At 39.8% G+C, this 7,347-nt stretch overlaps 2 long non-coding RNA genes across 2 annotated transcripts; one reads left to right on the top strand and one right to left on the bottom strand.

Moving 5' to 3' along the window:
* Positions 1-4,267: 4,267 nt before the first annotated feature.
* Gm15731 lies at positions 4,268-5,904 on the top strand. Its single transcript, XR_001784768.2, has 3 exons — positions 4,268-4,467; positions 4,867-4,966; positions 5,568-5,904. It is a non-coding gene; the product is annotated as a predicted gene 15731 (long non-coding RNA).
* Positions 4,892-6,527, bottom strand: Gm52802. Its single transcript, XR_003955842.1, has 3 exons — positions 6,368-6,527; positions 5,755-5,990; positions 4,892-4,932 (listed from the first exon to the last, which is right to left on the bottom strand). It is a non-coding gene; the product is annotated as a predicted gene, 52802 (long non-coding RNA).
* Between the last annotated feature and the right edge of the window lie 820 nt (positions 6,528-7,347).

The following is a 7,347-nucleotide window of genomic DNA, read 5'->3' as shown; positions in this document are numbered from 1 at the left end:
ACTTAGAAAACCATATCTGTATAAAAGGTTTCTATGTAATGGAATTTCAATCATCACAGTGGGGAGTTTGGTGGCATGAAGGCAGGCATGGTGCTAAGGACATAGCCCATCCCTAGTGACACAGTTCCTCCAACAAGGGCACACCTAATCCTCTCCAAACAGTTCACCAACTGGGGACTAAGCAGGCAAATGCATGAGCTTATAGAGGCTGTTCTTATTCAAATCACCACTCGGGTCTTTTATATATACAATCATATTATCTGCAAACAAGAATGCTTTGGCTTCATCCTTTCTTATTTGTATCCCCTTTGTCTTCTTCACTTGTCTTGTTTAATCTAGATATGATTTCAAATTCTGCACTGAACAGGAGGAGAAAGAGTAGGTATTTTGTTTTGTTCCTGGTCTTAGTACAAATGCCTTGAGAGCTATGCTGGCTATTTGTATGTCAATTTGATGCTTGCTTGCTAAAGACATTTTAGAAGTGAAAACCTCAGTGGAGAAAATCTTCTCTCCAGATTGAGCTTTGACCAAGTCAGTGGTGGATTTTCTTGATTGGTGTTTGGTGCGGGAGGGCCTAGCTCACTGTGGATGGTGCTGCCCCTGAGCTGGTGAATCTGCATACTGTAAGAAAGTGGTTGAGCAAGCTGTAGAGCAATCCAGTAAGCAGTGTTGCCAATGGCTTTCTGTCTCTGTGTCCAGGTTCTTGTCTTGAGGTCCTGCCTGACTTCTTTAAATGATAGTCTGTGGTATAGAAGTTAGAGTAAAATAAACTCTTTCTTTTCCGAGTTGCTTTTGGTCATGATGTTTTACTACAACAACAGAAACCCTGACTTAGACAAGAACAACTGTGGAAGAGAACCAGCATGCACCTTTAGCCTACACACACACTCATACTCCCATGTGCACGTGCGTGCACGTTCATGCACACGCGCGCATGCACACACACACACACACACACACACACACACACACACACACGACCTCAGAGAATAGTGTACTCATCCATCATATGAGGATCTAACTAGAAGATACTATCAATGAAAATGACAAGTAGCCCCCTACTAGACATTCAATCTGTTTTCATCTTGGAATTATCCAGGGTCTAGTCCCCAGACCTTCAGAAATATATTTATATTGCCTTTGAGCTACTTGATTAATGCTATTTTATTGCAGTGTGAACTATAAAAGCATGCTTTATGAAGGCAAAACTTATAACAATCATGTGTGCTTGTGTTTCCTGACTTGTTTTTTGTCACCTTGACACAGCTAGGGAAACCTCAGTTGAGAAATGTTGCGGCCGCCAGCAGCTCGCAACGTGAACGGTTCGACTGATATAGCTACTCGAGCTGTAAGAGAGGAATCTAGACGGGGCGAAAGAAGAAACGGAGCTAAGACAAATTCATTCTGATCAAAGCTCAAATTTTATTGTTACGACACTAGTTATGAAGGAAGGGGGAGGGACCCGATTCCCGCCGAATAATCTCTGGTCCAGTAGAAAGGCTCCGCAGGTTCCAGCAGTGGGCGTGGCAGAACAAATGAGCAGGAAACTCCACCCCTGAGCAAGCAGGTTTCAGGCTGGGGGAGGGGAGACTACAGAGAAAGTGGCTGCATCAGTTGGCTTGTAGGTGAGTCTGTGGAGGCATTTTCTTGATTAATGATTGGTGGAGGAGGACTCCGTTTACTATGGGTGATGCCACTCCTGGGCAGGTGGTCCTGAATCATAAGAAAACATGCTGAGCAAATCAGGAAAACAAGCCAGGAAGCATCGTTCCTTCACGGTTCTGCCCTGTCATCCTTTCCTGATGGATCACAACCATAAGCTGAAATAAACCTTTCCTCCCCAGCTTTCTCTTGAACATCACTTATTGCAGCCTAAGGGGCAGAAGAGTGTGGCTTACAATAAATAACTTAGAAAACCATATCTGTATAAAAGGTTTCTATGTAATGGAATTTCAATAGCATTTGTGTATATGTGTGTGGGGGGTTATGTTTTAGGTCCCTCACTTGCACTTGCTTCTTTCTGTCACATGACTTTAGAGTGTTGCTTCCATACTTCTGTGATGTAGAAACCTTATGCTTTACAGAACAGCCCTTTTTAAAAAGCTCTTGAAATCTAAAATCATGATTATGCCTCAATTAAATGGTTAACCGTAAGATACAAAAGACCAATTCTAGTTGTTAGAAGTCATTTGGTTAAAATGTAACTATTTTACATGCTATGACTTATAAATAAGCATAAGAAAGCTTAAAGTGTACTAAATTTATAAAATGTAGGTAAAACGGAAAAAGAAAAATTACCTATTATCTAGAGAAAACCATTGTTATTATTTTGACTTTTATCCCCTTAGGCTGCTTCCTATTGATAAAAGCCCAGGCCAGATAAATTGAACAAAGTTAATGAATAGAAAATGCTCTTGCACTGGGCAACATTCCAGACCAAAGACAATCCAGAAGGCCCCTCCTCACTACATGTCAGTAAGTACCATGCAGAAGTGACTTCATTGACTGGGTCAGTGTTTGCTGGATAAGGACATGGTCTGATCAGGTGGCGACCTGTGACTGGATAAGCTACTCAGCTGTGAACATTTTTTAAGCCGGGATATAGTCCACTATGTGCAGTATTTGCTTGGAGTGCACTTTATTATTCAGCTATGGAGGCTGCTTTGGAAAGATTTATTTCAGCTTCACATTGTGAATAAAAACCATATATGAGCGTGTTGCTTTGTAACTTACTTTTTATCTATCTTAGTGACCATCATCTTCTTTCTTTCTCTTCTTTTTTGCTGTGCTGGAGATTGAGCTCAGGCCCCTTGTGCTTGCTGACTAGATGCTGTACTTCTGAGGTTTGTATCCAGCTCCCTTTATCTTTTATATGTTGAGGTGGGCAATCACAAACTCCTCAGAATGGCTGTATAGCTCAGGCCGGCTTTGGACTTACAACCCTCCTGCCTCAAACCTTTAAGGAGCTGCACCATCAGGTCTGGCTTTCTTTCTCAATTATAATTAGTGCACACCATTTTGATGGCTTTAGCGTATTGAATTCTGTGATTCTTCTACACATTAGCTATCACTGCCATATTATCAGATTTTCCTAATTATAATTACTGCATAATTTATTGACAGGAACACATTTATTGACACAACCACAGACACACAGACAAATCCTCACCTTTAGACCTGCTTCTGTACATATCACTTTTGACCACACCTGCCTACTCAGTAATTTTACACTACACTAAACTTTTATAAATTCTTCTTTGAGAAAACATAATGATTTAGTCAGTAATTATGAAGCCAACCATTGGTTTTACTTATAAATCTTTGAATGTTAAGTAATTGAACAAGTTTATACTGCTAGCCATTTCTAGGAGTTCTGAAAGAAAGCAGGGTCTCCTATGGTTCTATTCTCTGTCCTTTGTACCACAGCTAGCTACAAACATGTATGTGGAAACCTTTGAGATGTTTTAAACAAACTCTAAATCATTATATATGCATATACATATATATACATATATATACATATATGTGTGTGTGCATATATATGTATGTATTTATATGATATGCAGGATGGTCTTACACAACCCCTGTGCTAGGTGATTTGACCCTCAAAGGGGTCATGAGTCACAGGTTGGGAACCACTGCTCTAGATAAACCTTAAGGACCATGTGCTCAGTGAAATGAGACAATCAGAAAAAGAAATATTTTATAACAGCATTTAAAAGTATCTAAAATAGCCAAATGCAAAGAAACAGGATGGAAAAGAGGTAGCCAGGGATTGGGAAAACATGAAGTTCTGTGGGTATGGAGTTTCAGTTAACTGAGCTGAAAAAGGTCCAGAGCATTATGGTATAAAGATGATGGTGATGATGGTGGTGGTGGTGGTGATGATGATGATGATATAATACAATTCAATATTTCAATCCAAATTGAAAATAAGATGGTGATGATGGTGGTGGTGCTGCTGCTGCTGCTGATGATGATATAATACAATTCAATATTTCAATCCAAATTGAAAATAATGAAGGTAAGTTTATGCTGTTTTGCCAGCTACTAGGCACCTAAGATGTCTTCATTTCTCTTTAAGAAGGGGACTTGAGAAATGAACAGCTATGTCTGTTGCGTTATCCAATGGAGGGTAAACACAACAGACTCACAGGAACCAAACCAGACCACCAATGGAAGTTGTTATTCTTCTGAGAAACATTTCTTTACTACCCAATCCTTATTACCCAATCTAGATGAGTTATTTCTTTCTACCTGTAGCTCAGAAACACCTTCCCTGGAAAACAACAGCAACCTTTAATGCTTAGTTCTCTAGGAGCTAGAGAGATGGATCAGTGGTCAACAGCATTGAGTGCTCTTCCAGAGGTCTATGGTTGGATTCCCAGCACCCACATGGAAGCTCACAAGATCTGACACCTGCACACAGACAGAACAAAAGATAACAGGCAAAACACCAAGATAAAGGTAAATTGTGTAAAGGTTTGATTCTTTAGCTGGTAAGCATATTTTATTCTAGTATTTCAGTTTGTTAGTTATCTTTCTCGCTGCTTGATGAAGTAGCTGATGGAAACAGGTTGAAACGTTTATAGTTTGAATGTGGAGTCCATCATGGTGAGACAGGCTTGAGGGAAGGAGCCCAGAATAGACAGTCGCACTGTATCTGCAGTCAGAAAAGAGGGATACAACTTAAATGCAGCAGAAACACTCTTTAAAAGTATACAACATTGCTTTTGGCAATTTTTTAATGGATTAGTTACAGTCTCATATGTAGATGATGCTGCCCTAACTTTAGCATTGAGGAAATATCTCTCCAAATGGCAGATTTAAAAAAACAAACTTGTTGTATCAAATTGCTTACCAAAGGAGCTGTGAAGCCATCTGAGGGAGAGTTTCACTGGGATCGGTATCTGAGGGACAGAAGATCCACTCCTGCAATTGAAAGAAAGATGAAATTTTAAGACCTGTAAGTCATATAAAGTACTCAGAAATTGCTGGTTCTTTGTGAGCCTAGAGGCTACCTGGGGCTGAGAAAAAAGAAAAACAAACCTGGGTATGCCCCGTAGTTAAAACATTCCTGGGAACATCTTGACCATAAAGGGGATAAAGGGGAATGTGAAGACATAACAGGGCTATCTGAACTGAGTCAACAACTCACAGAACTCTGACACCCTGCACGTACATGTAATTTTTCTGCTGATGTTTGAATAGTGTGTCGCTATGCTGAATTCCACACCCCTAAGCCGCTTACCCCATAAAAACCCCTAGTTTCCGAGCCTTGTGGCGGACATCCGTTATCTCCTGTGTGGGATACATGTTGGTCCGGAGCTCTGTAATTAAACGACCTCATGTAATTACATCAAGATGGTCCTTTGTGAAATTTTGGGTGCACGCCGAATCGGGAATTGAGTGGGGGTTTGCCCACTAGGTTCTATCACTCACTATATCGGGAATTGAGTGGGGGTTTGCCCACTAGGTTCTATCACTCACTATATCGGGAATTGAGTGGGGGTTTGCCCACTAGGTTCTATCACTCACTATATGCTTTGCTTCATTGTTATTTGCAGTAACCCAGAGCTGTTCCTGGTCTTCTCTCAAAGCCTCTGGTTCTGGGAAAGCCCTTGGTCTTGGGTAAAGAGACAAGAAAAGGGACTAACTAAGCTTAGTGAAGTATAGACATCTGGGATGAGATAGCAAATCAAGTCTACCAGTGAGCCGAAACAGCCTCCGCAGATGAGGGAATGGGACGCTAACCTGGAGGATTCCACAGGCTGCACTCAGAGGAAAATGCAGATACTAGAGCAGACGATCACATCGAGGTACCCGGTTAGGTCAAGAAGGATGTGAGGCGAACCTTCAGATGTGGCTGCAACCCAGCCACACCCAGCCTGGGTCTGCCCGGGCTCTGCTGTCCTTTCTGCAGGCAATTTCAGTTCAGTGTTGCTTTACAGTATTGATTTGGGATGGGCTATTGGCCTTCACGATTATAGCTACAGAAATGTAATTTCTAGATGAAACATGGAATAGATCCAAGCAGAAAATGTGAACACAAGAGTTTTCAGAGTAAAGTTAGGAAAGCATTGTCACTATCAAAGAGAATGCTTTACTAATCTCGAATAGCAGAATATTCTGGCTTCATATGTCATATATATATATATATATATATATATATATATATATATATATATATACACACACACATATATACACATATATAAATGTATTTAAATATATACAGATAATATATTTATTATATATAAACAACATAATGAAATATATGATATAGCATATATCTATATTTATATATAGATATATAAATACAATATATATTGTTTTAAAACACAGAAATAGTTGAGAAATCACCCACCTAATGTTGCAGTGCTCTTATGTCTGCCTCCTAGGATGATAGAAATGGGCCACAATTCCTGGCTTCCAACTCATTTTTAAAAAGAGTGAGTGCATCATTGGTAAATGGCAAAACTGAAATATAAAAGGAAAAGAAACTTATGATTCATAACTAAATAGCGAAACCCGGAAGTATCCAGTAGCAAATGAGCTGAATGTCAAGCATGTGAATAGTCATGGGAAGCAAGGCGTATTCCTCTGGGGAAAGACATCATCAATGGTACTGAGAGAAAAATGTGAAACTATAACGCCTTTAAAAAACTTGGTGTAGCCTCATTGCACGTGGTACTGGATTTCACAAAGGCTCTTACACATTCTCACACTTTCTCACGCATTCTCCATTCTCACACATTCTCACGCATTCTCACACAGGTATATGATGAACTTTGGGTGTGTTCCTGTTTCATGACTCCCCTTTCTGCTCTCCCTTCTCTTTAGTCCCTTTGATTTCCTTACACAGTTTCATTTCTACTTAATGTCATATATGCATAGCTGATTTTATGAATCTATAAAAATATAGGAAGCACAAGTCAGAGAACTCATGTAATATTTGTCTTTGAGTAGCTCAATATAATAATCTCCCAATGTGTCTATTTTCCTACAAATGGCATAACTATATTCTTTATGGCTGAATAAAATTGTATTGCGTAAGTATATCATATTTTCTTAGCCTGTTCTTCCGTTAGCGAATACCTAAACTAGCTCCATAGTGTCTGCCATGAGTGCTGTAATAAATATTGCTGTACAAGTCTCTCTGTGATGTGTTTACTTGAAGTCCTTTGGTAAATACCAATGGTAGGTAGAGCTGGGTCACATGATACAACTACTTTCTGGCTTTTGAGGGGGTTGCATATTGATTTCCATTTTGTCTAGACTGGTTTATCCTTTCATTTAGCAATATTCAGCTGCTTCTTTGTCTACACCCTCACCAGCACCTACTGT

The sequence above is a fragment of the Mus musculus genome, chromosome 5, assembly GCF_000001635.26.
Source record: "Mus musculus strain C57BL/6J chromosome 5, GRCm38.p6 C57BL/6J".
Classification (NCBI taxonomy): domain Eukaryota; kingdom Metazoa; phylum Chordata; class Mammalia; order Rodentia; family Muridae; genus Mus; species Mus musculus.
The sequence above is the reverse complement of the archived record's forward strand: the minus strand, read 5'-3'. Positions and strand labels throughout refer to the sequence as shown.